Source organism: Desmodus rotundus, chromosome 2, assembly GCF_022682495.2.
Source record: "Desmodus rotundus isolate HL8 chromosome 2, HLdesRot8A.1, whole genome shotgun sequence".
Classification (NCBI taxonomy): Eukaryota; Metazoa; Chordata; class Mammalia; order Chiroptera; family Phyllostomidae; genus Desmodus; species Desmodus rotundus.
In genome coordinates, this window is record NC_071388.1 from 76,009,989 (window position 1) to 76,017,213 (window position 7,225).

A 7,225-nucleotide genomic window follows, 5' to 3' on the forward strand; every position below is an offset into this window, starting at 1 on the left:
TCCTGTTTTGTCTAATGTGTAGGGTGGGAAAAGTAATCTCTGGTAAATTTCTATATCCTAATTGAAACTCGTAGTTTAGTAGCTTTGTCTTTAAAGAAATGATCTTGGATTTGGACACAAAATATATAATTAGATGTCATGGACTAAAAAAAATAGCCACAGGGAAGGATTGGAAATGGCTTATGTAGTGGGGTGACCACCTGTCCAGCTGAAATTTAGCAGTCTTATTATTTAAAAAGAAGAAAATTGGGAATCTGTTCCACAAATAATTACAAATAGTTTGGTTTAGGCCCTTGCTCTCTCAGAAGCTTTTTTTAAAAACTTTTCAAAAAAACCAAGCCAACAAATGATATTGACAGTTTTCTCGGTCATATGAACACTTCCCCCCCAAGACACTGGGAACCAGCAGAACCCTTAAGCTGCACATTGTTGTAACCTAGTCCTCTTTACTCCTACTCTGAGAAGGGTCATCTCCCATCATTTCTATTTCAAAGAAGAGCCAAATAACTTTTTTATTAAACCTCCATTCTGATAATGTATTTTAAAAGACATTATCAGTATTCTTAATTATAAAAGTAAAGTGATAAAAGAGGCCAAAGTTTGATTTTACATTAATTGCATTAAAAAGCAATTACATTAATTGCTTTGGCATTACATTTTTTTTCTTTTCTTCTGTACCTCCTATCTTTCCAAGACACTTTAAGGAATTACATATATGTTAGTTTTCTGTGACTATCATAATAAAATATTACAGACTGGGTTGCTTAAACAACACCAATGTATTTCCGGGGGCTGAAAGTCCAAGGTCAATATGGCAGCATAGTTGGTTTCCTCTGAGGCCTCTCTCCTGGTGGCTTACAGAAAGCCACCTCCTTACTGAGTCCTCACATTGCCATCTTCTGCGTACAGGTACCCACCAGTGTCTGTCCGTGTATCCTACTTTTCTCTTCCTGCAAGGACATTGGGCAGATTGAATTTGGGTTTACCCTAGAGACCTCATTTTAATTACCTCTTTAAATGCCCTATCTCCAAACAAAATTATTTTCTCAATATTGAGTATTAGGGCTTCAACATATGCATTTTGGGGGGACATAATTTAGCCATAACATAGTAACATAATTTAAAATGTCATCTCTAATAATGCTAAATTTTTTATTATTAACACAATAATTAAAGCTGGAGTTAAATCTTTTTCTAAACCTTTTCATTTTAAACTCAACAGAAGCTAGTTTTAAAGAAATGCACTTAGTATTAAGTTGATATTAAATATTTGATGATTATAATGTACACTTTCCCCGTGGTGACTTTCTGATTCTGTAAGTAAAGGACTTAGACTCTGAAGATAAAAATATAGGCTATTATAAATCAAAAGTCATATAATCTCTACAGTTTTATATTGGCATTCTCTAATTCAATGAGATGTAAATACATTATCTATGAAAAACTAGATAAATAAATTTTGTAAAGAGTTACTCAATTAAAATATTTATTTATTGTTACAGACTTTATAATACCTTTACAGACTTTATTTACTTTAACTCTTAATGATGGAAGTATTCTTCTGACCATATTTTCCTATAACAAACAGAGAGAAATGAGGTAGAGAAAGTTCTTTAGAATTTGTCTCGCTCAAGCTTTAAACAAAATAGGAAAAGATGTTATCTAAATACATTAATTATATCAGTAGCAATCATAAGTAAAAACAAAAGGGTAATGTTAACAGAGAAAGCAGTTGTTTTATGAATTGTCAGATTTCTTTAAAACATATTCTTTTCTTAGATTTTATTTCTCTGAAAGTATAATATATAAAAGAGATTGAAAGCTTTTTTCATAAAATTAAGTTTTTAAGTAAGGGATAATGTTCCTGAACAAAATATTGATGTCTCATTTGTTTTTCACAGAAATATAACTGGTAAAATTATATGTAATTATTTTTATTATTTAGGTATAATTGACATATAACATTATATTAGTTCCATATGTACAATATAATCAATATTTGCATATATTACAAAATATTACAAGTCTAATTAATATCCAATCACCATACATAGTTACTAGTTTTTATCTTGTAATGAGAACTTCCAGGATTTAATAACATCTCTTTTGCTTGTATAATTTGTATTTGTTTCATAATCATATACTATCTCATTTGGTTTTCATAAACACAATAAAGTGAAGGGAGTACTTATTATTATTCACATTTAAAAATGGTATGAACTGAAATTCAGAATAAGGCCTCAGAAAACACAACGGGACAGTTTAAGTGGGAGAGGAAGCATTTGGAATCAGATAAAGAACTTTTTTTATCAAGATGTCACTTTGTCTAAATAAATGTAAGAGACCTACAAAATATAGCTAATCTGATCAAGAAGCATTCAAATGTGCCTAAAATAGCTAAAATTCCATATATGATAAAACTGAAAACATAGTAGAATATACTGCAATCCACATTTACATAATATTTTAACATGGAAATATTGTATCTTTAATGACATTGCATGTGAATTTTAATATTATATGTTAAGTCAGTAATTTAAAATGTATATATAACTTAAGTTTTAAGTCTACCTTCATAGATATGAGACATTTATAAAAGAATAAGCTTACATTTATTTATTTTAATCCTAACACATCATTTTATGCCTAATTATTATCACCTCTTCATTAACTATCTAAATTCTGTTTGATAAAAAATTATATAATTCATCCATAAAACTCTATTTCTTATTCCTTATATAATATTCATTTACTAGTTTATTATTTACATATAAAATATATATTGAACAGGTTTGTTTTTATTTTATGAATTATTTTTCACTTTACATGGAAGTGAATTTATCAAAATCAATATATGAAAATTGGAGAGCATAAGTAATAATATATATTTATAGGCATTGAGATGGAGTAAGTATAGTGCATCCACTTATGCAAGTCATCAGTCTGAATACATTGCCAAGTGCAATAATTCATTACATTGGCATTCAGAAAGAGCCATTCGAATGTCAACTTCTCTTAAATTCAGAAGCTGAATAGCTCCTGAAAGATATGACAGAAGTGCATAAGAGAAAAAAACAAACTCAAACAGATATACAAAAAGGTATCCTACAATCATTATTGGGAAAAAATCTAGGTCACTGAACAAGTAGCTTTCCTTTAAGGATACTTTTATATTTATATTTATTTATATTTATATTTACCAGTAGTTGTTACAAATGACAATAATAAGAAATACATTACCTAAGGAGTACATTAATTTTCACTAGTAGACGCAGATAATATATTAAATTTTGATTAAGATGTAAATTATAGAAAAATGACTTAAATTGACAATCTTGAATAAAGTTGTCGAACCTAACAGACATTCAGAATAACAAGTATTAAAAACCCAAACTAATTATAGAATAAAGCATAAGTCTACTTGTCATGCTGACTCTGTTAGAGAAAAACATTTATTTACAAATAAACAGATGTGGTCATGGAAACTCAGGAAACCTAGTAGGACCTCAAAATACAGTCATCACTTCACTGACAATTACTCTAAGGCAGTTTATTTTTACCAAAGTAGATTTCTTGTTAAATACGACTTCTTCGTTCTTTTTTAATGGCAATTTGAAACACCAGGATTAAATTTTCTTCCACTGAAAAATAAAGCTGATTACAGTCACTTTAATAATAAATACAAACTATGCAGATTACTTGACACACAATCTGAATGTATGGAGTTTCAATGTCTGTAGAAATGAATAATACGTTTTGATTTTAAACAATCAAGAAGCCAAAGGACGGAAGCATGTCAGGTAGAATTTCAGAGAATTCATGCTATGGAAGAGCTGGGTTTCACTGAACTATTCAAATAAGTGCATTTGTACATGTTACCATACTATGACACTGAGGAATCTAACTTGAAATCTGCATTAAGAAAATAAAAATAGAAACTAACTATAGAAATGATCCCTGAAAGTAAAGTCTTATCAGCAGAAAGAAAAAAGGAGCTGCTACCCTTTGCGACAGCATGGATAGAACAGGAGAGCATTATGCTAAGTAAAATAAGCCAGGCAGTGAGGGACAAATAACATATGATCTCACCTTTGACTGGAACATAATCAACAAAACAAACAAGCAAGCAAAATATAGCCAGAGGCATTGAAATTAAGAACAATCTGACAGTAACCATAGGGAAGGTGGGAGGGGATAATGGGGGGAAAGGAGGAAGGGTTTTCAGGAACAACTATAAAGGACGCATGGACAAAACCAAGGTGGGAGTGGAAGCAGGGGAGGAAGGTGGGGATGGTGGAGGTGAGGAGAAGTGGGGGGTAAATGCAGACAACTGTAATTGAACAACAATAAAATAATTACAATAAATTAAAAAAAGAAACAAGGTAGATTTTGAATCTGAACTATATACCTTGTTCATTTTTTCTTTTTAAAAAAACAATTATGAAGTTATTTTATGTTAAAAAAACTATTAAATCGAAAGAGACACTCACTGAGGAAGAACAATTTTCTCTCAACTGAGGACTGTGCTCTGCCCACTCCAGAGATGTGATTTAGTGGGGGGGGGGGACAGTTGGATGGAAGGAGGGTGAGAGAGAGAGAGAGGATGAGAAAGATTTATTTTAAGGTGGTTTCCTGAGTTGTAGAGACTGAAATCACAATGTACAGGATGGGTCATCAAGCTGGAGATGAAGAAGAGAGCCAATGTTGCATTTTAAGTCTGAAGGTCATCTGTTGGCAGAATTCTTTTTTGGGGGGGTGAGGAGGGAGAGGTCAGATTTTATACTATAAAGGTTTTTAAATGTTTGGTTGAGATCTACTCACATTTTATTTTATTTTCTCTACATGTTGATAGTATCTCCACAAGGTGATCTTTTTTTCCCCCTAAAACTCTCTTATGATGGTTTTCATTAAAACACAGTATCTTATTTCTCATTCTTCTTCTCTGATTAATTCTTTATATTATGTGCTAGTCCTGTCTTCTCTATTTTCCAAAGTTGGAAGTGTCTCAGAGTTAAACCTTAGACCTCTTCTTCACACATGTCATTTTCTTCATAAGGAATCTTTATTTACACGATTTTAAATTTCATCTATGGGGTAATTCTAACATGTATATAGCCAGAATTATCTTTGTGCCAGTGCTTCATACACCCGAAGACAATGGTACACTTGATGTCACCACTTGGTCATCTCATGAATACCTCAAACTTAATATGCACATTTTAAAAATGCTTCTCCCCCAGTCTCCCACATCTCAAACATGCTCATATACTAGCCAGTGAGATATTTTCTAGGCACCTCTCTTGTCCTTCATCCTCCACATTCAAAGCAACGCCAACTTTTTCCAAGTTTCTATATTAGTTACCTATTGGTGAGAGAACAAATTACTAAAGGCCTGAACAGGTGGCTGAGTTGTTTGAAGCATCATCCCATACACAAAAAGGTTGAGGGTTCAATTCCTGGTCTAGACACATACAGGAGGCAACCAATCTCTCTCTCTCTCTTTCTCTCTCTCTCTCTCTTACTCTCTCTCTCTCCCCCCTGCTTTCATCATCACATCTCCTTCTTTGCCTCTGATTCATCTGCTTCCCTGCCTCTCTCTTTTCCTTATAAGGGCCCTTATGATCCTATGATTACATCAGGCCACTCAGATACTCCTAGATAATTGCCCCATCACAAGAGCCTTAATTTAATCATATCTACAATGTCTCTTTTACAATGGAAACTACAATGTTTACAGAGTTCAGAATTAGGATGTGGAACCTTGAAGGGCAATTTTTCAGGCTACCACTGTGCCCCTACAAAACAGATTTCTTTACTCTTTCCTATTATTTTCTTCATTCTTACATTTTCCAAGATACCATCCTCTTATCCTACAATAACTTCCTGACTGGTTTCTGATTACCATTACATACTCTTCCAATTCATTTCCCAAATGGTGACCACAATTGATCTCATTAAAGAAAAATATGATCATATCCCTGCTTAAAACATTTTAACAGCTTGCAATTGCATTTAGGATAAATTGCATCATCTTTAATGTGGCCTCACATAATCTGACTCCTGCATAAAATCTCATGCTTCATCTAACGCTGCCACTCACTTAATCACTCCACAAGAGCAACTTGCCTTTCGTATTAGCCAAACTCATTATATATCTTTGCAGAGGCTTTTACTCTGTAATACTCTGTATTACTCTGTGATACTCTGGCTCTTTACAATCTAATATGGTAGTATAAACTCTATATTATAAAATAATAGAATTATAAGGTATATATTTATATATAGATTATAGATATAAAAATAGATATGGTGAACTATATAGTACTTTGAAGAGAGCTCCAAATGTTTTTAGTATTTTTCTTTTTATGTTCATGAATTTCATTGCAAATGTAAATCTCTTAGAACAGTATGTTGTCTTCATCTTAAGAGATGAGCAGCTCATCTACATTTGCTTCCAGATTCATTCTTCACCCCTTATTTTCTGTGTTGCATGGTTCTAGGAAATAATTCTGATTCCTTTGCCATCTAACTTCCAGCTTTATTCAGCCAATAGGAAGCCCTGGGGGATGACTAGAGGGCCTGAGGAAGGAAGAAGATAGGATATTCTTCTCTGTCATTGTATTACGTAGCATGTTTGGTAGATACTGAATCTTCTCCGTGGCTCTCGTTTCTAATACTCAGCACCTCCAGCACTCCCAGCTTCAGCCAGCCAGGCTACCAACTTCGTTGTATGGCCCCAGCTCCTGATCTCTAACACTGCATGCTCCCTTTGCGCTTCTAGCCATAGAGATGAGAATAGCTTCCTAACTGACTATAAATCAGACTTCTCCAGAGTAACAAAACCAATAGAATACATAAATACATATCTAATAACATGCATAAATAAGGATATATGTGATGCATAATACATATATATATTATATATGTGAATACTATATATATGTATGTGTGTATACTATATATATACACACATACACAAAGATATATATATATGAAATCTAGAGTTAAATCTAAGACAAAATCTATCAATATTTGAAAAGAAGTAGTTTGTTCCTTGTTCAATTACAAGGTTACTGAAAATACTTTTAATATATTTAGGTAATGTATATAATTTTGGAGACCACAGGCAAATTTTTTATAAAATATTTTATGAGACTAACATGTAATTGGAGCATCTATTTTTCAGACAATTGAATGAAATTATTTATGTTAGAAAATCTGATAA

At 32.3% G+C, this 7,225-nt stretch overlaps 1 pseudogene; it reads right to left on the reverse strand.

The window, feature by feature from the left end:
- Positions 1 to 3,904: 3,904 nt before the first annotated feature.
- LOC112302638 (small nucleolar RNA U3) lies at positions 3,905 to 3,973 on the reverse strand (annotated as a pseudogene).
- Positions 3,974 to 7,225: the final 3,252 nt, after the last annotated feature.